A 22034-nucleotide genomic window follows, 5' to 3' on the forward strand; every position below is an offset into this window, starting at 1 on the left:
ATTTGTAGCTTAAAGTGACCAATAAATCATTACATGCATTGACATGTCGGTCACATTCGTGGGGATTGTGTGCGTATAAATGAATTAATCAGGTCTGGAGCTGGACAAACATTTACAGCAAACCATCTATAGAGTTATTTCCGTGGGATTAAATTCCATGTGAAGATTAAGCTTCGAACAATACAGTAAATCATTTTGTATCATTTATTGGTATTGCATTTCATATTGCTGTCCACTGTCCAGTCCATACTCAGCCAGAGAATATCGTACAAATGTGATGCACATAAAGTGTTACGGAGTGCAATGTTGAATATTTTAGAAAATGTTAAATACATTTAACCGGCGCTAAAAGATTTAATTATAATTTGGCGAATGGTGGATTTTCCGTTGCATTTACTAGCAAAAAGCTTTGTTGCATTACAATTGCATTCGAAATCGTATGAATAATCCTACTGTTTCCTACTAATTCATGCACAGCAAAAAGCCTGTATTATTGTAGGATTAAACTTCACCAACGTTACAATAGTTCCACTTTTTTTAGTTTCACTTGTTTCGTGGAACTATAAAAAGTGAAACTATCTTCACCCTGCATATATGCAGCGTTACAATAGTTTCACTTTCTAGATTTCAGATTCGTAGATATCTAGACTTTCCAGCCTAAAAAAGTGGAACTATTGTAACACTGCATATATGCAGGGTGAAGATAGTTTCACTTTTTATAGTTCCACTTTTTTTAGGCAACTGTCAAAAGTGAAACTATCTTCACTTTGCATATATGTAGTGTTACAATAGTTCCACTTTTTTAGTTCCACTTTTTTCTTGAACGTGAAACTGTCTTCACCCTGCATATATGCAAGGTTACAATAGTTCGACTTTTCTAATTTCCTTTAAAGGTTTACTTAGAATGAATATGATTTGGAACCGTTAACACAGTTTTCGTCACGAATGTTGTCATACTCGACGGTTCACGTTTGGGTTTGTGAAACAAAGTGGCACGTTACGGTCTTGCTGTAAGGTAGTTGTTAAAAATGGTCGATGTAATTTTGTTGTATTAATCTAAGTCAGCATGTAAAATGCAAATGCTAAGTCAAGTTCCTCTAGAAACTTACCATTTTCAGTGTGAAGAATTGATAGATAGGAGACACACGCAGTCTTAAATCGTTTCCTATCATCAATTAAGTCTGTTATTAACGGATCCAGCTTTAAACTAGACATTTTTAAAGCTCTTGCTGTGTTGTAATAAGTTCAAAATAAACGTATTTTATAATAAAATCGAGTCGAACTTATTGCTATAAAAAGTGATAAAAAAACTAGTCTAGAGATCCCGGATCGTTTTCAACATTTCGACCCGAAGGTGAAACACGACAAAACAAAAAAGATTCCCATGAAGCGTTTTTGCGTGTTGTGCGAAAATTATACATGCCGCTCGTACTTTACTCTTTCAAAAGAAAAATTTTAAGGAGCGAATGAAGAAACTATTCTTGCCGAGGCACGAACTTGGGACCCCCTGACTACAAGTCGAAAATCGATCCAATCATTGGACAACATTTATTGATAAAGTGATGTAAAATTTAAACTTATATGTACCATAGCGTGAGCTAAGTCCCACGGCCGTACAGTGTAAATGGCGTTAATCATCTTCTTTTTATTAGTTTATTGATAGGCGATATAAAAAGACTGATAAAGCAGCCAGTAAAAAAACGATCTTTTCAAAAAAATAAATATTACTATAGATAAAAGTCATCTACTCTAATTGTTCCTAATGTCCCCAGCATGTATGCAGCGTTGCCTCTTTGAATTGCATTTTTTTTTTTCAATTAAATAGTCGGTCAAACGCGGTTCCCCTGAAGCAGCCTTCATAATTGTTCCTAATTTCTTAATGGAATTCATCGTTTCTGGCCCCAAACTTTCAAAAGCTAATGATCGACCGCTGTTTCTTACTAGATTCATTGACATATGAAGGCGCTAATGTATTTCCTACTGTTACATCCCATATAAGAGACTTTCCGTGACTCCATGGAATCAACGTCATTCCATCCGGCCTTTTACTATCATCTCTAGAAATACCTGGTGGCTGTAAAATGTTTGGAAATCCTGCTGAAGAGAATGCATGAGAAAAATATTGTTACCGCCGTCATGCTGAGCTGTTATCTTCAGGGACTATTTTGGGGAAAATTATTGGAAAAATAAGGAAAATAGAGAAAATAGGGAAAATCGGGAAAATTAAGGAAAACAGGGAAAAAAATAGGGAAAATTGGGAAAAGATTGATGAAAATTTTCCCTGTTTTCCTTATTTTTCCTATTTTCCCAATTTTCTTTAATTTTCAAAATTTTCTTTTTTTTCCAAATTAGTTTCTGACCTTAAGTCGAACAGTGTATCAAATAAACAATTCAATGAAAAAAAAACTACTTTGTGAGACATTGGGCGTAGGGTAATCTGGCACGTCATACAAATTGATGGTGTGCCCATACTATGATCGTGTGTGACAGATTCCCCGATGCCGGTTAATTGTTCTATCAATTTTTATGATTTTAACGAAAAGTAAGGTTGATTTTATTTAATGTGTTGTCATGGTCACATTCTCTGTTGTTTTTTATTTGAATTCGACTATAGATTTTCATCACGAAAATAGTTTAACTCATCACCATTTGTTTAAGACTGAACGACGAAACGCTGCACCGTTTGTGCGTTCTTTCACTTAAAAAATAAAGAAGTTATCACATTTTCGTTTTCAACAGATTCTACATAAATTCTAGATCCACAAATTTGACAGTCTTTATATTGAATGGGTTTTGTCCCAGTAAACTGGTCATTATGCGTGTGCGACAAATATTTCAACTAGGAATAAATTCAAAAATTGCATACAATATAACAGCTGTCAAAATCTGTGGGCTTAGAAATATCAGATCCTACATGAAACAAAAATGTGAAAATACCTTTTCAAAAAGAATAAAAACGTTTTAAAATGTCATTACCATCATTATAAGTCAAAACTCTTGAAGCGACAATAAATTAATGAATTTTGCTAGTAATTTTTGTAGAAGTGTTTTTGTTACTCAAATCATAATTTCTTGTCAATACCGAAAATCCCGGTATCAATCCCGGGATTCAGATTTAAAATCCCGAATCCCGGTATAGCAAAAACCGTCCGGGATTGCATTCCCTACAGCTATGTCTCACAAAATATTTTTTTAATGTAAAATTCACTGTTCCGAATTTAAAAAATGCTTGTTTGATACACTATTCTATTTTAGGTGAGAAGGCAATATTTGGAAAAAAAAATTAAGGAAAATAGGGAAAATTGAGGAAAACAGGAAAAATTAGGAAAATTAAGAAAAATAGGAAAAATTCGGGGGGGTGACTCACTTCTAGATTAAATGGATTAAATGGAATAAATGGTATTAAATGGATTCAATGGATTAAATGGATTAAATGGAATAAAAATTGGATTAAATGGATTAAATAGGAAAAAAGTTCATTTTACCAAATACTGTAAAAGTCTTAAAAATGGTTGATTTTGATCGAACCACGTACTACAACTCATAGTACAATGTTAAAAAGCGAAAAAATCCACTTTTAGGAGTTTTTGGTGTAAAGTCGATTAAATGGATTAAATAAATTTAATACCATTTTTAACAAAAAAAATTTTTCCTATACCTCACGAGTACTTAAACGACCTGGGGATCGTGCAAATCTAATTTTCGTAATTAGTTTACAAATTTTTCAGGTGGGTAGCCCAATTATTACGGTAAAACTAAAAATTTTTTTTTGGATTAAATGGAAGTGCGTCACCCCTCGGAAAAATTGGGAAAAATATAAAAATAGGGAAAATTTTCCTTAAAATAGTCCCTGGTTATCTTGCATCATAGACCGTGTAATCCATCCTTTTTAACGACCTTACCACGTGTGTTCCTCACATAAATCAGAACCCAAACGAAGATCAACAGCGATTCTTGCAAAGTTATTATCCCATAGTAAACCTAACTGACTCGATGGAACTACTTGCAGCCACTTTGAAGATTCTACAGTTGATGACGCAGTCTTGCACGAGCAACAGGTTCACTGGAATCAAACATCTCATCGAACTTACTCTTAATCCTCGGTAGATCCTAATTCTTTTGCTTCATTTTCTTTTCATCACTCGCTGAAACAAAGTCTCGAGGTATTTCCTCATTATTCCCTTCAGATTAAGCAGATATTCGACAATAGCTACAACTTCCATAATTTTTCTATGATTTTCGAAAATATAAAGGTATGTGCGAAAAGGCAAACCTTAAAGGGTAATTAGAAAAGTGGAACTATTGTAACCTTGCATATATGCAGGGTGAAGACAGTTTCACGTTCAAGAAAAAAGTGGAACTAAAAAAGTGGAACTATTGTAACACTACATATATGCAACGTGAAGATAGTTTTACTTTTGACAGTTGCCTAAAAAAGTGGAACTATAAAAATTGAAACTATCTTCACCCTGCATATATGCAGTGTTACAATAGTTCCACTTTTTTAGGCTGGAAAGTCTAGATATCTGGGAATCTGAAATCTAGAAAGTGAAACTATTGTAACGCTGCATATATGCAGGGTGAAGATAGTTTCACTTTTTATAGTTCCACGAAAAAAGTGAAACTAAAAAAAGTGGAACTATTGTAACGTTGGTTTAAACTTCAACGTTTCGGTTAAATAATGGACAAAAATAAATTATTCCGAGCGTTTATCAAATCAAGATATTGAGTCATTACTCAATTGCATGGAAATTTAATCGATTTACATTATTATGCCTCATCACATCTCACATTAATGTTAAACAAGTCGAAGAATGAAAAAAAAAAAATCAAACCCAGATAACACCAGCATTATGTTGCGTCTAATTATTCATTGTTTTGTTTTCAAAGATATTTGTACATCCAACTTAAACATCTCATTTCACCTCATTTGACATGATCTAGTTACATATTTATTTTTCTTTAGTTTAGATTGACATGACCCTCTTTTTCGTGTTGTGTTTTTTTAGCCCCCCGTTAATGCTGAGAAGCTATTAGAAAACAAAAGATCTTGTCTGCCTATTTGTTTTAACAACACTGAAGACATTGGTTCGTTTTAATGGTGTACCGAAAATATATCATTGTACAAAATATACTTGCATCGGGATCATTAGTAACAATTCATTCAGTTGAACATTGAAGAGTTCAGAATTTATAGATTCAGATTCGATTTTCAGTGATATACGTATTTAATAACCACTCTTTTCTCAGCTGCGGGAATAGGTATACCAGTCTAAATAAAAAAAGACAAAATTTGGATATTGGATATTGTAAACATCATTCAAAATCAAAATTATACATACACAAAAAAGTGCGCCAACAATGTGAATTGAATGATTAAAGTGTGCGCATTCCAAACGTTGAACTACTAGATTCATTGTTTTGATCCCTTTATATATTGCAAAATGTTTGGTAAAACTGATGAGGCTGAATGTCTTTTCTCAAACACTAAAAAGAAGTAACAGAATAGATTATTGTACGTAATATTGGCATTTGACTGGATGGCTCAGTGGTTACGTACTAGCCTTCCACCAGAATGATCCGGGTTCGATTCCCGTGACAGACAAATTCCGCATGGAATTTTTCTAGCGATTATATCGCATTGGTAACGTCCTTAGTTCACTCAAGCTTCATAATTTGGGTAGTTGCGGTGTGTTTGGTGGCTGCAACGATGTACACACTGAATGAATCGTATGACGTAACCCAAATACGATGAATTTGTGTACATATGTCTAGCCTACATTAAGGCGAGATATCAATTTCGCACCTAACTTTCCTCAGAGAGTAATTACATACTTCGAGGCGTGGTTCGGAAGTCACGTAAAGCCGGTGGTCCAGACTGAACTTGTTATTGGCTGTAAAAGGCTGTTAGAACGGTCTCAAAACCAACAAATAAATAAATAAATAAATAATTTCCTCGATATATCATAAAATCTGAATTTGGGATCAACTTGACAGTCTATTTTTGTAGAAAGATTTATAAAACACACAAAGTGCGATACACAATTGTGTAATTTAAATTAAGTGGAAAACAACTATGAGATTTTAAGTACACTTGACAGCATTAGTCATAAAATTGAAAATGAGAAATTTACGTTTTTTTTCTACAAAAAGTAATTTAAATTAGGAACACCATCATCGCACTTCAAGCATATATACTCTAAATAGTGTACTAAAACTTGACAGTGTATCACACAACTGTAAAACACTGTAAAAACCATATTTTATAGAAAATAGTACTGTATTTGGCAGCTGTTGACTATGATCACTTTTGCTTGAAGTGCGTTGACGCCATTCGTGTTTCGAATTTTTTAACTTCGTATCGCTCCGTATCCGTATTAGCAATAAATGGGCTTGAAATAAATATAAAATAAAGCAATTACCGACCAACATTGTGCAATGTTACTGGGTCGAATGAATCTTAGTTTAAACGTTACGTTATGTACATAATGTTTTGTCTGCTCTGATTTACAACTGTTTGGGGAATTTAAAAAGTCATAAAAGTCTGCTAGAACAAGTATAAATGTGTTGTTTATAACGAAATTTACTCAAAATGATATTAATTTAAAAACCAAAAGAAATATAAAATGGAATAGTACAACACCGAATCTATTCAATAACATCGTACCTGTGGCTTACATCCACACAATTTTCGACTCAAATGTTTTATTTAAATTTTTAAACAATCAAACAGAGAATAAGATTTATATTAATGACTACAAAAAACTTCAGATTTTATATTGAATATGGATAAAACGACAATAAATTGATCTTTAAGAATAAATTGTCGATCTATTCGAAGTTTATGAATATGGTTTTCGTTAATTTTAGTTTTTTTCCTTCTTAAAGAAACAAAAATATTGTTTTTTCACTACTATAAACTAAGTGCATTTTATACGATTAATTCAATAGATTATTACAGAACTGCTGGGTCATTCTGATCGAAAAGTTTATGTTGTAGTAAAGTGCCTGCCTATTTCTACGTTAAATCAATTCAAGCGCTCAATCTCAATTCAATAATGCTGTTAACCTATTTCGTTGGTTTATGATTTGAAGTCAATTTTAAGTTTTTGTTATTTCGATAAAAGTTGGGGCGATTAGGTGTAGGGCGATGAAAAGTTGCTGCGGACTCATGCTAAATAACGATGGATGAAATGCAAATTCTTGAACTCGCCCAGCGAATGTTGCTTTAGCATTTTTTGCATTTGTCGAATCAAACTTTCGTTGATCAAAATTGTTATTTTTATAGAATGTGTCTAAATGCAAATTTTAGAGATCCGAATCCGATGTTGATAGCATCGGCATCGTCTGTGTGGAGCAGTGCCGCTTTTAGCTTTTGGGCGATTGGGGCAATTGGAAAAATAGGCGCCAATTTAGTAAAGCTAATTTTTTTTAAGGACCTCGGGCGCCATTTTCTTCTGCTCCACGGATTTGGCCCATATGGAAAAGGCGGCACTGGTGTGGAGAATTTCAGTTCAGGCAGAAGTTACAAGCAAGATTTAATATTCCGAAACATCTTTTTTAACAAATGAATATTATCATTTATCTGAGAGGAGAATTATATCCATTGCCTTCGGAGCCACCTCCGCGGAAGATACGTAATATATATTCTTCATTCAAATAAACAAATAAATTAAAAAGGGCAAGCAATTTCCTCAGAGACGTACACTCAGTACACATTTTTCAACAAATCCTTCGTCTGTGCCATTGATATAAAAAAGTCTTCTGTTTATGAGTCAAGCTAGTTGGGTGTGTGTTATGCTTTTGTCGCAATTTATTTATTTATTTATTCTCAGGGAAGTGAGCCAAATTTATGTTATTTGATATCGTTTTGTTTGTTCCTGAAGAGTAATGTGAAACTGTATGTTGTTGTGTCTTTCGTCTTTTGTTAATAAAACGTTGAATGTGAACATCACTAGTACAGTTTTTTCTCTCTATTCTATTACATAAGATTGGTTACTAAATCGAGTCTAACTGTATGTAGCTTTTCTGATGAAATGATTGTGGCACTCTAGTCATATTTTTTGTTAGATTTGAATTTTTATAACCATCGTTGACTGATGTGTTGCATGTGATTTATTTTAACTAATGCTTGTTGAACCTGAACCTTTTATTCACCATGGCAAATTTAGTAAATGAAATAATTTGTTGAAACCACAGAATCCACATACTATGTTGATATCACAAGTAATATTTTTTAAACTGGCCACCCTTTCATCACCCTTCACACAACATGCACCACCCATTCAACATGCCTCAAAGCGAAAAATCATACAACTGTCCAACGCACGCATAACAAACAACAATTTAATTTTTTTTTTTCAATAATAAACTTTTCAGCTGCGGACATTTATAAATGTCGATAATATTGTTTGTTTTCCCGGTTTAGTTGCACAGTTCGAGAATATGCAATAGCATTGCAGTGCATGCATATCCATCTGAAAACACATGGCAATGAACTAATTAAAATCCGACACCTATATTTGCATATTGGAATTAATAGGGAAAAAGTAACCCCCTTTTCGACTTCAAATTAATCAAGAAGACATAACGATACACGATATTGGATGAATTTGAACAATTATTTGACTTAAATGTTATGCATATTTTCTGCAGCATGCATCGCGTATGCATATTATTTTAACGACAATGCATTTTCGTTCATGATTGGTTTTAAATTTAATTTTCGCTGCAATCTATTTCGATAATATATGGTTGGGTTTCGTGTATACCAGGATGATACAACATATACAGTATGAGACAAGAGAGATAGTTGTTTTCAGTCTTCCTCTTGAAGTTTAATTTATATTTGAACACATAAAGTGGATCTATGCTCTGCTAACACGGAATGGAATCGAGTAAAGTAAATGTACACCCTTCCCCTTATCCGCATATCAACTTTTTCTCCCGTAATCGGATTGATTGAAAATTAAGCCCTTGTTTTTGGTGGGTAACATTACTAAATACAAAGTAATATTGGCAATGGTTGTGACTATTACACCGGTTCAATGGTCTGCGTAAATTTTTTTGAATTATATATTCACTTATATTATTGCAAAACGATTTGTAGGAAATATTTATTTTCTTCCTTCCACTGAAACTTCGGCAGCCTTTGTTGTGAAAAACGTTGTTTTTACCTTGGGTAAAAAAGATTGAAATTCCATTTTATCGTGACAACACCCTCGAAATGTAATTTCCAACTTTACTTCCCTCGTTGAACAAATAGCTATTGTTGTAATTAGGTTGAAAACAAAATTTTTTATATGTTTTTATACGTTTGTGTGGTAAGACTAACATTATGAATCAGCTCGGAGAGGAAGTTTGTTTTTATCTTTGCATCGGCACATAAATAATGATATGCACCTATGCCCAAACTTTTATTTTGACGAGTTGGATTATGATCCGCGCCTTCGGCTTAGAATCACAATCACCAACTTGTCAAAATAAACACTTGGACACAGGTGCATAATATTCATTATCGATGAGGAACGTTATTATAAGACACTTTGTTTTGCATTATATGCCAATTTTTTTTTTATAATTCATTTTGAACGTCGCAAACCAATCACGAAAATTCGAATCAAAATACCGTGTGTCATAGATATTGTTTATGTTCAGTAAATGAGCGATAATAGTACATTACTGCTATAAGGCTGTATATGTATATAAGAGACGTGTACGTAAACGAGAGCTTGCGCGAGTATTAGTACGAGTCTCTTATATACAGCCTTATATCATTGAGGTATTTTATCGCAGTAGGCAAACTTTTCTTTTTCTGTGATATAATTTTGCTTGCAAAACCTATAGCTCTCTAGGGTAAATTTGTTTACTCTTATGTACGTCGCGTATATAGCGCACAACACACATACCCCATTTGCGATAAAAAAAAACATAACAGGTATAGTTGTCGCACTTGAATGCTCCATCACAGCAACGTGCCACTATTAATTAACTGAATGGAACCAGGTAGCATTTGCTGGCATTGCTTTCCGCTGTATAAATTCATCTTCGTTTATTTTATTACTGAATATACTGAGCTACACACTGTCATGGATATAATATCTGTGGTTTGTGGCCTTGCACATATAACTTCTGACCACCATTTGCATAGAGTGCATAATTTCTCGTTGGATTGAAAATTATATAACATGGCCTTTGAGGAAAGCATACATTGATGATGGAATTAAGGAAGATAAATGTATATTTCGGATTATTAGGCTTCATTAAATGTGTTTACCTCAAGCAAATGGAAATGTTCTGACGTATGCTTTCTTGTGGTTGCGTAAACATAATATCCGATTCAAATTTTGTGTTTATGTAATTATAGATATTGAAACGGCGACTGCTGAACGTTATAATTGTACATACTATGACAAATGATAGATTCGTGATCGAACAAACATAATCCACCTTAATTATCTCTCTTCGAAATCGCATCTCTAATCAAAAGATCTGATTAAACACGAAGTTGGTGTATGCAGCTCAGCGAGACGACGATATAATATCCAAACGGGGATTATAATCACTAATTATAGGAATATGTAATCACAGTTAGCATGCAATGTTCGCTTTAAAATATTTAATTAACAATATTTCCACAGAAATTCTTCAGACACACACCGGTGTGGGACTTCAGATGATTAATATTTTCACCACTAAATTACCTCAAAACTAATTTTCACCGAGCTTTAAATAATAACTTTGCAACATTTGTAACTTCTCGCCCTTGTGCAAACACTTCAATAATCCGATGGCAGATTATTATTATTTTACACAAGGCCAAACCATATTCTCGGTGTACATATTTTGTAACCCTTTGATGCTATTTGGCTTTTCTTTAACAGAAAATGTTGGTATTGTTTCGTCAAGGAGGGGGATACGAATATTCCTTTATTCCCTTATTTCCTTGTGAGCATAATCTTCCAATTAGTAAATATCACCGACAGAATTCGTTCTTCGCCGGGTGATTTTTCTTCAGAATGGAAAAAGTGAATATAAATAACAGATTCAAATGGAAATAACCAACCCATCACAAAGACGGAATGGATAATAAAGGGTTATGCTTCAATGAGATTTTTTTTTTCAATATGGTGTAACGTTTGTAATTACTTGGAACACGTCTGTGAATTGTTACAAAATATTTATTTGCGTTTTTTTCCTTTCTTACAATAAAAAAATTAATCCTTTGATCTAGGGCGCTGAAAGACTTTCCTATTTAACACGTTGGTTGATTTTTTCACATCGATCTTAATAAATGTGAAAATGTTTTAGCTGCTGACTGCAAGTTAGCGCTATGCGATTTTTTTGTTTGTATATTTCGTTCGATTAATTATACAAATTGCCGAAGGTTTTCCTTTTTCACTTCGAATTAAATTAATGGGTATACCCTGGTACCCTACAGCGTACAGCCACATGTCCAATACATTCTCCAGTTGCTGGTCTATCTAATTTATTTTTGTTTTTGAAAGTTAATTTGAAATTTTCAATGTTTGTTGCTCTACAGAAACAGTAATCTACCAAACCTCTTAACATCGTTTTGCGTTTTGCAGACGTCCTATTCCGTTTCGTTATTTTATTAAGCATTTGTCATAAAGTGTTTATTGTCACATTGTTAAACTTGTTTGTTTGTTCAGATACCTAACTAATAGCCTTTTACGGCCAACAACAAGAGCAGTCTGGACGACCGGCCTTTAACGCGGCGTTAATTACAAAACTTCTTTCGGTTTTTCAGTCGAATGGTGTTCATAATGTTAGATTTGGAAAATATTCCACTCAGTTAATGGTGAGCTGAGTGGAATATTGATTTAAAATCAATTTGAATTCATCAAGCTATCTCTTTTAACGAATGTATGTGAATCAATACTCTTCTGTTTTTACAGCCAATTTTAATACGAGAGGTTAATTCAAAATCAGTTGATCATATCACAATTATAACTGTCTGTGTATGCATGCAGTGTATTTTTTTATCTCGTTAAAAAAGAGCTGGAGGGATAACAATTACAAAAATGTTTTATTACATAGAGGGTTATTCATCTCGCCTATGCATATGCGACATATGCGAGCATGAACTGGCCAAATGGCCAGTTCATCTCGCCTATGCATATGCGACATATGCGAGCATGAACTGGCCAAATGGCCAGTTCATCTCGCCTATGCATATGCGACATATGCGAGCATGAACTGGCCATTCACATCAGATAGCTATAAAGCTTCTTTCTGGTCTTTTTAACGTTGCGCTTTAGCAACGAACTAAACGAACAACGATGAAGACCAACCTATTACCACCTACAGCACGAGGCTAATAGGTTAATAATGCCTACAAATTGAAATAGCTTAAAGCTGAAATGCCTACAAATTGAAGCAGCTTAAAGCTGAAATGCCTGCAAATTCAAATAACTAAACGCTGAAATGCCTACGAATTTAGCTAAATAACTGAAATGCCTACAAATTCAAATAACTAAACGCTGAAATGCCTACGAATTTAGCTAAATAACTGAAATGCCTCATAAGTTTAACTAAACAACTGAAATTCGTTCGGGATTTCAGCCAACGAATCGTCAAAGCTTGATTGTAAGAACGAACAGAGCTTTTATGCTCTTCCCTTACCCACGGTTCACGTTAAGTGATTGAATCAATGAAAGAGAAGCTGTTTCGACCTCCGAATACGATGGTGGTCACAGGACAGTATAGAACTGTCCATCATCAGTTGCTTCCATCGTATTCGTTCACAAGACAGCGTAAATTTTCGATTGAACAAGTTTTGAAAATTTACATAGAAAAATTGCCATCTTCGATGGAATGTTCGGATACTAATGGATGGCTACTTTGAAAACCCAACATGTAGCAAAAAACACGAGCGAAAATTCATCACATTTGAACAACAAACAAAACACAAAGTCAGCGACATCGTACTCACGATCACACAATTTCAACCAAATTCTTTCCCAATGAATCACCAAATTGATCTCCTGGCTCGCATACGCACATTTAAACACGAAAACCACGCCAGAATCCATGAAACACCAAGGAAATTCAACGAATTTCAGTCAACAAAATGAAAACACCACACCGAATGAATCAGCCTCAAGACAATATCCGATTGCAGGTAACTCCGATTTCGTTATTTAACTGCCATACAAGCGCCCAAGTGGTTTCGTAGCTGCCTACCATCCAAATTCTCCATAAAGTCATAACGTCCGTAAAGACTCGTGAAATGGTCAACATCATTGTAAGTTTAGTCGGTAATACACGTTACAAGTTTTACATCGCATTCACATCAGATAGCTATAAAGCATCTTTCTGGTCTTTTTAACGTTGCGCTTTAGCAACGAACTAAACGAACAACGATGAAGACCAACCTATTACCACCTACAGCACGAGGCTAATAGGTTAATAATGCCTACAAATTGAAATAGCTTAAAGCTGAAATGCCTACAAATTGAAGCAGCTTCGGAGGTCGAAACAGCTTCTCTTTCATTGATTCAATCACTTAACGTGAACCGTGGGTAAGGGAAGAGCATAAAAGCTCTGTTCGTTCTTACAATCAAGCTTTGACGATTCGTTGGCTGAAATCCCGAACGAATTTCAGTTGTTTAGTTAAACTTATGAGGCATTTCAGTTATTTAGCTAAATTCGTAGGCATTTCAGCGTTTAGTTATTTGAATTTGTAGGCATTTCAGTTATTTAGCTAAATTCGTAGGCATTTCAGCGTTTAGTTATTTGAATTTGCAGGCATTTCAGCTTTAAGCTGCTTCAATTTGTAGGCATTTCAGCTTTAAGCTATTTCAATTTGTAGGCATTATTAACCTATTAGCCTCGTGCTGTAGGTGGTAATAGGTTGGTCTTCATCGTTGTTCGTTTAGTTCGTTGCTAAAGCGCAACGTTAAAAAGACCAGAAAGAAGCTTTATAGCTATCTGATGTGAATGGCCAGTTCATCTCGCCTATGCATATGCGACAAAGTGTATACACCAGAGTGTATAGGAAAGAATCTGTCCGATTGGATGCTTTCGAAGCTTGCGTTAATTACGAATGAGTTTACTGGAATCAACATCAAGAGTGCAAATGAATTGTTCTCGTTAATAGCTGACACTCAATTGCCGGTTGGTTACAGGTTAAACAACTGGGATTTCAATTCAATGTTTACCAACATCCCACTAGATGTTGCCTTGAGGGTAATTAAGCAGTATTATTTTCTGATTGAAGAAGAAACCCAAGTACCGGTTGATCTGTTCATTAGAGCATTGAATTTTCTCGTCGACAAGATAGCTTTTTTCACTTATAAGGGTAAGATGTACAGACAAAAGAAGGGCTTAGCAATGGGTAACCGATTGTCCCAGATCCTGGCCGAAATTATTACGAACATTGCAATGCGGGAAGCGAAGAAGAAGATAGGAGAAGACAAGTTTTCTTTATTGGTAAAATTCGTCGACGACGTTTTCGGAGCTTTATCGAGCGAAGATGTTCCTATAGTAGAAGAAGCGCTGAATGGTATCATTGAAGGTTTATCGGTCAAAAGAGAAGATGAAGATGAAAATAGAAGCATTTCATACTTAAGCTGTAGGATTATCAGACGAGACGACAATACAATTGGATTTACATGGTGGCAAAAGCCATATTCAGCACGTCAAATTTTGAATTTTCACTCTAACCATCCTATTTCGATAAAAAGAAATGTTGTGCAAGAATACATACATAATGCAGTCAGTATAACGACGGATGAAAATGTATTCAAAACACTGATGAACGTTAAGAAAATCCTACGGCGAAGCAATTACCCTGAAAAATTTTTATAAAGAATTTATGCTAAAATGTATAAAAAAATTAGGTCAATTTCATGACGTTGACGCAATGGGATCACCAGACTCGATTGACATAAATGATGAATTATCCATGAGACAATTTGGGGAAGGTGAATTTCGCAAAAATACGACTGAATCCAACAATACCCCGAAGAAACAAATGTCCAAATTTGAAGTAAAAAAGAAGAAAAGCACCAATTTCGTATCAATTCCGTTCAACAAAATTATCTACGAAAGAACCAAGAAATTAATCAATAAAAATAGAATAAACTTGACATTAGCTCCTAAAGCCGCGCTGAAAAACGGATTTTTCATTTTTTCTAATGTAAAAGATCGCAAGAATATCCATAACATTAAACATGGATATTTCACTGTTCGGTGTGTAGATTGTTCTTTTTCGAAATGTTTCCGCACTTTCAATTTGGACGTTGGTAGAACGCTAATGCACCAATTTAACCGTAAAGACTCCGAAATAATGGAACACATGAACTCAAATAGAGATCACGTTATTCCCTTTTCCTTATTTGACTTGAAAACATTCAGAAACAATCAAGACCTTGCTATTGGTTTCGAATTGCAGCGAACTGAAGCTAAATGAAATGCGAACTGAAACTAAATGAAATAAGAACTCAATGAAATGAAACGCGAACTGAAACTAAATGAAATAAGAACTCAATAAAATGAGAATAAATAGGAACTCAATAAATATGAACTCAACAAATGGGAACTCAATGAAATTTATGGAGCAATTTTAAAATTTTTTTATTTTAATGCTTAGGTAAACGACAAAGAGCTTGAAGATGCGACACAGAGATTGACGGTATATTTAAAGGCGTATTATTCGAAACTTTGCCGAAAAGGACTTCTGGAAAGAGGAAAGAGCGTAGGCAAATTTATGAGCGATTTTAAGGAGTTGGAAATTGAATTCGTAAAAAAAGCTGCTCAAAGAGATTCAAATATCCAAGAATTACTACAAGAAATCAAAAAGAAGAAATCCATGTCGATCGAAATTGAACTGAAGCTACTTAAGAGAGGGATGGAAGGGTTAACTAAAACCATGGAAAATGTGAAAAAAGAAGTTAAATCAATAGCGGACAGTGCATCTTTCAAGAAATGGACTAAACATACCGATGACATTGCGATGAAATTCAAGATATTCTATTCCGAAGAAGCCAACAACTTGTACGATCGTTTTTATAAAATGGATGGAAAATTCGAACAACTGATTAGCGGCATCGAAAGGGACACAAATCTCATTAAGCACAACGTATCCACTCCACTCTCGAAGAAGAAACGAGAAAATTTATTAATGGAAGACTCATGGGTAGAAGAAAATTCATGGATAGAAGATGGAAAAGAAATGAAGAAGAAAAAGACCAGTGATTCAGGATTCATCTCCAATGACTCAGGATTCATCTCAAATGATTCAGGACTAATTTCCGATAATTCTGAGCTTATCGATCCTGGACCAAATGATGATGGTAATGACAATACCAAAAACCGAACGTACGTCATAGTAGATGCAGTCGGGGAATTAGACGTATCTGGATTTAGCGAGATGTTAGAAAAAATGACAGGTAGAGATGAGTTGACCGAAAATTGGATGAGTTGAACGGAAATTGAGTGAGCCATGAACAGAGAAGTCGAACGAAAATTGAGTGAGCCATGAACAGAGAAGTCGATTTTTTCTACGTAAAAGTCAGGGATTTATAATTTCTAAAATTTGTTAACTACCGAAAAGAATTTGTGAACCACCGAATGAGTGAATAAATGTTGGACTGTTAAATCGGAGCGTTTGAAAGAGAAAACAATCGGAGCGTTTGAAAGAGAGAACATCAAGGACTCTGATAAGATGGATCAGGACGCTGATAGGATGGATCAGGTAGCTATTTTATTGATTACGAATTTTGAGTTCCTGTATATTGTTAATAAGAGAGTTCGTATCGTCGTGAGGAGAGTTCGGATTTCATTTGTGTGAATTTATCTCAAATTTCGTTTATTTTTGAGTTTATTTGAGTTTGTTCAAAGTTAGCGTTTACTCCGTGCTGTATTGGGGATTTTTCTAAGCACTCTCAACTTCTATCACCTTCATCATCTGATGAAAAAGTATCCAAGTTTATAAAATAGTCAACAACCTGTTCAACGTTGTAAATTTATGCTGTCTTGTAAAGGAGCCGGTGGAACAACTGATGATGGACAGTCCTATACTGTCCTAGGGCCAACACCGGACTCTGAGGCCGAAACAGTACTTCCGTTTCGATAGAAGTCTCTATCAAATTCACTGTACGTGATGGTCGGTTGAGGAGGGAAGAGCTAATACTCTGTTAAGGTTTGATTGAGTTCAGTGGTTGAGTTCAATATTTTTGTGCAAATCAGTAATTGAGTTCATTTTTGTGCAAATCTTGTCGTTGTCATCGAAGTGTATCGTTGTTTGTAGAATGGAATGTGCGTATTATGAGCTCATCACTTTTGATGAAAGGTACTATGTACCACAGTAGAAAAACGATGATTTACATATGATGATAATGATAATGATAGGATTTATATTTGGTCCTGTAGCACGGCGCGCACGATGGCGATTTCTTTAAGAAGATGAAGAATATGAACTTGAGCTACAATCCTGAGAATGTTGTAACGTTGACTCGACTTTACATCCCGCCGTATGCAAAGTTTATTTTTAGTCTCGGAATGAAGTTCAATTTTGTGGATATTAGGCAAGAGAATTTTCCATGGGAAGATTTGAAGATTACTTTTGAAAAGATCCTACAAGAAACGAACGAATTTGGTCAAAAAGTAACTGCGAAGCGGGAAATGCAAGAAATTTTAGAATTAGAATCAGATTTTGTAATGAATTTCGATGGCAGTTCAACAGCTCAACGTTTTATTTACGAACAATTTCAAAAAACGTTGCAATTTTTGAAACAGAATAAAGAAGTACTTGTTATGCCAGCAGATAAAGGGGGGAAAACAGTAATAATCGACAGAGAACAGTATTACGATAAGATGGATGAATACATGAACGCGAACATAAACGATCAGGTGTACGAGCTGAGCGACAAGGTTTCTTTCGAAAGTGCAAGAATTGAAATTGAAAGGGAATACGAATTGATTCGATTCGACTTGAATCAATTTTTCAAAGAAGATGCTAAGAAAGGATATCCGAACGTTATTTTTCCGCTAACAGCGGAACCATTCATTATGGCCCGAATCTACGGTACAATCAAAGTACATAAAGCCGATATGCCGATACGTCCAATCATATCTGCACCAGAGTGTATAGGAAAGAATCTGTCCGATTGGATGCTTTCGAAGCTTGCGTTAATTACGAATGAGTTTACTGGAATCAACATCAAGAGTGCAAATGAATTGTTCTCGTTAATAGCTGACACTCAATTGCCGGTTGGTTACAGGTTAAACAACTGGGATTTCAATTCAATGTTTACCAACATCCCACTAGATGTTGCCTTGAGGGTAATTAAGCAGTATTATTTTCTGATTGAAGAAGAAACCCAAGTACCGGTTGATCTGTTCATTAGAGCATTGAATTTTCTCGTCGACAAGATAGCTTTTTTCACTTATAAGGGTAAGATGTACAGACAAAAGAAGGGCTTAGCAATGGGTAACCGATTGTCCCAGATCCTGGCCGAAATTATTACGAACATTGCAATGCGGGAAGCGAAGAAGAAGATAGGAGAAGACAAGTTTTCTTTATTGGTAAAATTCGTCGACGACGTTTTCGGAGCTTTATCGAGCGAAGATGTTCCTATAGTAGAAGAAGCGCTGAATGGTATCATTGAAGGTTTATCGGTCAAAAGAGAAGATGAAGATGAAAATAGAAGCATTTCATACTTAAGCTGTAGGATTATCAGACGAGACGACAATACAATTGGATTTACATGGTGGCAAAAGCCATATTCAGCACGTAAAATTTTGAATTTTCACTCTAACCATCCTATTTCGATAAAAAGAAATGTTGTGCAAGAATACATACATAATGCAGTCAGTATAACGACGGATGAAAATGTATTCAAAACACTGATGAACGTTAAGAAAATCCTACGGCGAAGCAATTACCCTGAAAATTTTTATAAAGAATTTATGCTAAAATGTATAAAAAAATTAGGTCAATTTCATGACGTTGACGCAATGGGATCACCAGACTCGATTGACATAAATGATGAATTATCCATGAGACAATTTGGGGAAGGTGAATTTCGCAAAAATACGACTGAATCCAACAATACCCCGAAGAAACAAATGTCCAAATTTGAAGTAAAAAAGAAGAAAAGCACCAATTTCGTATCAATTCCGTTCAACAAAATTATCTACGAAAGAACCAAGAAATTAATCAATAAAAATAGAATAAACTTGACATTAGCTCCTAAAGCCGCGCTGAAAAACGGATTTTTCATTTTTTCTAATGTAAAAGATCGCAAGAATATCCATAACATTAAACATGGATATTTCACTGTTCGGTGTGTAGATTGTTCTTTTTCGAAATGTTTCCGCACTTTCAATTTGGACGTTGGTAGAACGCTAATGCACCAATTTAACCGTAAAGACTCCGAAATAATGGAACACATGAACTCAAATAGAGATCACGTTATTCCCTTTTCCTTATTTGACTTGAAAACATTCAGAAACAATCAAGACCTTGCTATTGGTTTCGAATTGCAGCGAACTGAAGCTAAATGAAATGCGAACTGAAACTAAATGAAATAAGAACTCAATGAAATGAAACGCGAACTGAAACTAAATGAAATAAGAACTCAATAAAATGAGAATAAATAGGAACTCAATAAATATGAACTCAACAAATGGGAACTCAATGAAATTTATGGAGCAATTTTAAAATTTTTTTATTTTAATGCTTAGGTAAACGACAAAGAGCTTGAAGATGCGACACAGAGATTGACGGTATATTTAAAGGCGTATTATTCGAAACTTTGCCGAAAAGGACTTCTGGAAAGAGGAAAGAGCGTAGGCAAATTTATGAGCGATTTTAAGGAGTTGGAAATTGAATTCGTAAAAAAAGCTGCTCAAAGAGATTCAAATATCCAAGAATTACTACAAGAAATCAAAAAGAAGAAATCCATGTCGATCGAAATTGAACTGAAGCTACTTAAGAGAGGGATGGAAGGGTTAACTAAAACCATGGAAAATGTGAAAAAAGAAGTTAAATCAATAGCGGACAGTGCATCTTTCAAGAAATGGACTAAACATACCGATGACATTGCGATGAAATTCAAGATATTCTATTCCGAAGAAGCCAACAACTTGTACGATCGTTTTTATAAAATGGATGGAAAATTCGAACAACTGATTAGCGGCATCGAAAGGGACACAAATCTCATTAAGCACAACGTATCCACTCCACTCTCGAAGAAGAAACGAGAAAATTTATTAATGGAAGACTCATGGGTAGAAGAAAATTCATGGATAGAAGATGGAAAAGAAATGAAGAAGAAAAAGACCAGTGATTCAGGATTCATCTCCAATGACTCAGGATTCATCTCAAATGATTCAGGACTAATTTCCGATAATTCTGAGCTTATCGATCCTGGACCAAATGATGATGGTAATGACAATACCAAAAACCGAACGTACGTCATAGTAGATGCAGTCGGGGAATTAGACGTATCTGGATTTAGCGAGATGTTAGAAAAAATGACAGGTAGAGATGAGTTGACCGAAAATTGGATGAGTTGAACGGAAATTGAGTGAGCCATGAACAGAGAAGTCGAACGAAAATTGAGTGAGCCATGAACAGAGAAGTCGATTTTTTCTACGTAAAAGTCAGGGATTTATAATTTCTAAAATTTGTTAACTACCGAAAAGAATTTGTGAACCACCGAATGAGTGAATAAATGTTGGACTGTTAAATCGGAGCGTTTGAAAGAGAAAACAATCGGAGCGTTTGAAAGAGAGAACATCAAGGACTCTGATAAGATGGATCAGGACGCTGATAGGATGGATCAGGTAGCTATTTTATTGATTACGAATTTTGAGTTCCTGTATATTGTTAATAAGAGAGTTCGTATCGTCGTGAGGAGAGTTCGGATTTCATTTGTGTGAATTTATCTCAAATTTCGTTTATTTTGAGTTTATTTGAGTTTGTTCAAAGTTAGCGTTTACTCCGTGCTGTATTGGGGATTTTTCTAAGCACTCTCAACTTCTATCACCTTCATCATCTGATGAAAAAGTATCCAAGTTTATAAAATAGTCAACAACCTGTTCAACGTTGTAAATTTATGCTGTCTTGTAAAGGAGCCGGTGGAACAACTGATGATGGACAGTCCTATACTGTCCTAGGGCCAACACCGGACTCTGAGGCCGAAACAGTACTTCCGTTTCGATAGAAGTCTCTATCAAATTCACTGTACGTGATGGTCGGTTGAGGAGGGAAGAGCTAATACTCTGTTAAGGTTTGATTGAGTTCAGTGGTTGAGTTCAATATTTTTGTGCAAATCAGTAATTGAGTTCATTTTTGTGCAAATCTTATCGTTGTCATCGAAGTGTATCGTTGTTTGTAGAATGGAATGTGCCATTAAATCCTATGTTTTTATGTGCGGAACATACACACAACCGGCATGGAAAAGATTATTTTTTTGTACAGCATGAGGACAAAATAGATGAAAATGAATAGAAAATCAAATTAGTCTCATTTTTATAATGAGAAAAAACTCCATAAAAATTCCAAAAAATCCATAAATTCACAAGTAAATGGAGGATGGCACTTTTGACCTACTTTTACTGCTAATCAATTAATGAATACTTCTGCTATAAATCACAAGTGATTACTGAAATACTTTATTTTATGCGCACTATACAGTAAAATAAGTTTGTTTTAGTTTTTGTTGATGAACTCTCTGAATTGGTATCTATCTGACTAATGCATAACAAAATAAAGAATAATGTATATTATGCACCTGTTACCAAGATTGATATTTTGACGTGTAGGACATTATTGCCCTAGCCGAAGGCGCGGGCCATAATGCCTACACGTCAAAATAACAGTCTGGCAATAGGTGCATATCATATTTTATCTGTCGAGAACAGATATATCGAGATAAACAGAAACTACCTAGAGGGATAAGCTCGAGGTTATCGTTCTAGACAGATAATAAATATTATGCACGTATGACAAAGCGGTCGAGGCTTGCCGAGACGGCTTGTCATACGTGCATATTCTTTTT

The 22034-nt window shown here is 34.8% G+C and overlaps 1 long non-coding RNA gene across 1 annotated transcript; it reads right to left on the minus strand.

Moving 5' to 3' along the window:
- Positions 1 to 2503: 2503 nt before the first annotated feature.
- LOC119077170 lies at positions 2504 to 17831 on the minus strand. Its single transcript, XR_005087762.1, has 3 exons — positions 17821 to 17831; positions 5880 to 5883; positions 2504 to 2638 (listed from the first exon to the last, which is right to left on the minus strand). It is a non-coding gene; the product is annotated as an uncharacterized LOC119077170 (long non-coding RNA).
- Between the last annotated feature and the right edge of the window lie 4203 nt (positions 17832 to 22034).

This window comes from Bradysia coprophila, unplaced genomic scaffold, assembly GCF_014529535.1.
Source record: "Bradysia coprophila strain Holo2 unplaced genomic scaffold, BU_Bcop_v1 contig_232, whole genome shotgun sequence".
Lineage (NCBI taxonomy): Eukaryota > Metazoa > Arthropoda > Insecta > Diptera > Sciaridae > Bradysia > Bradysia coprophila.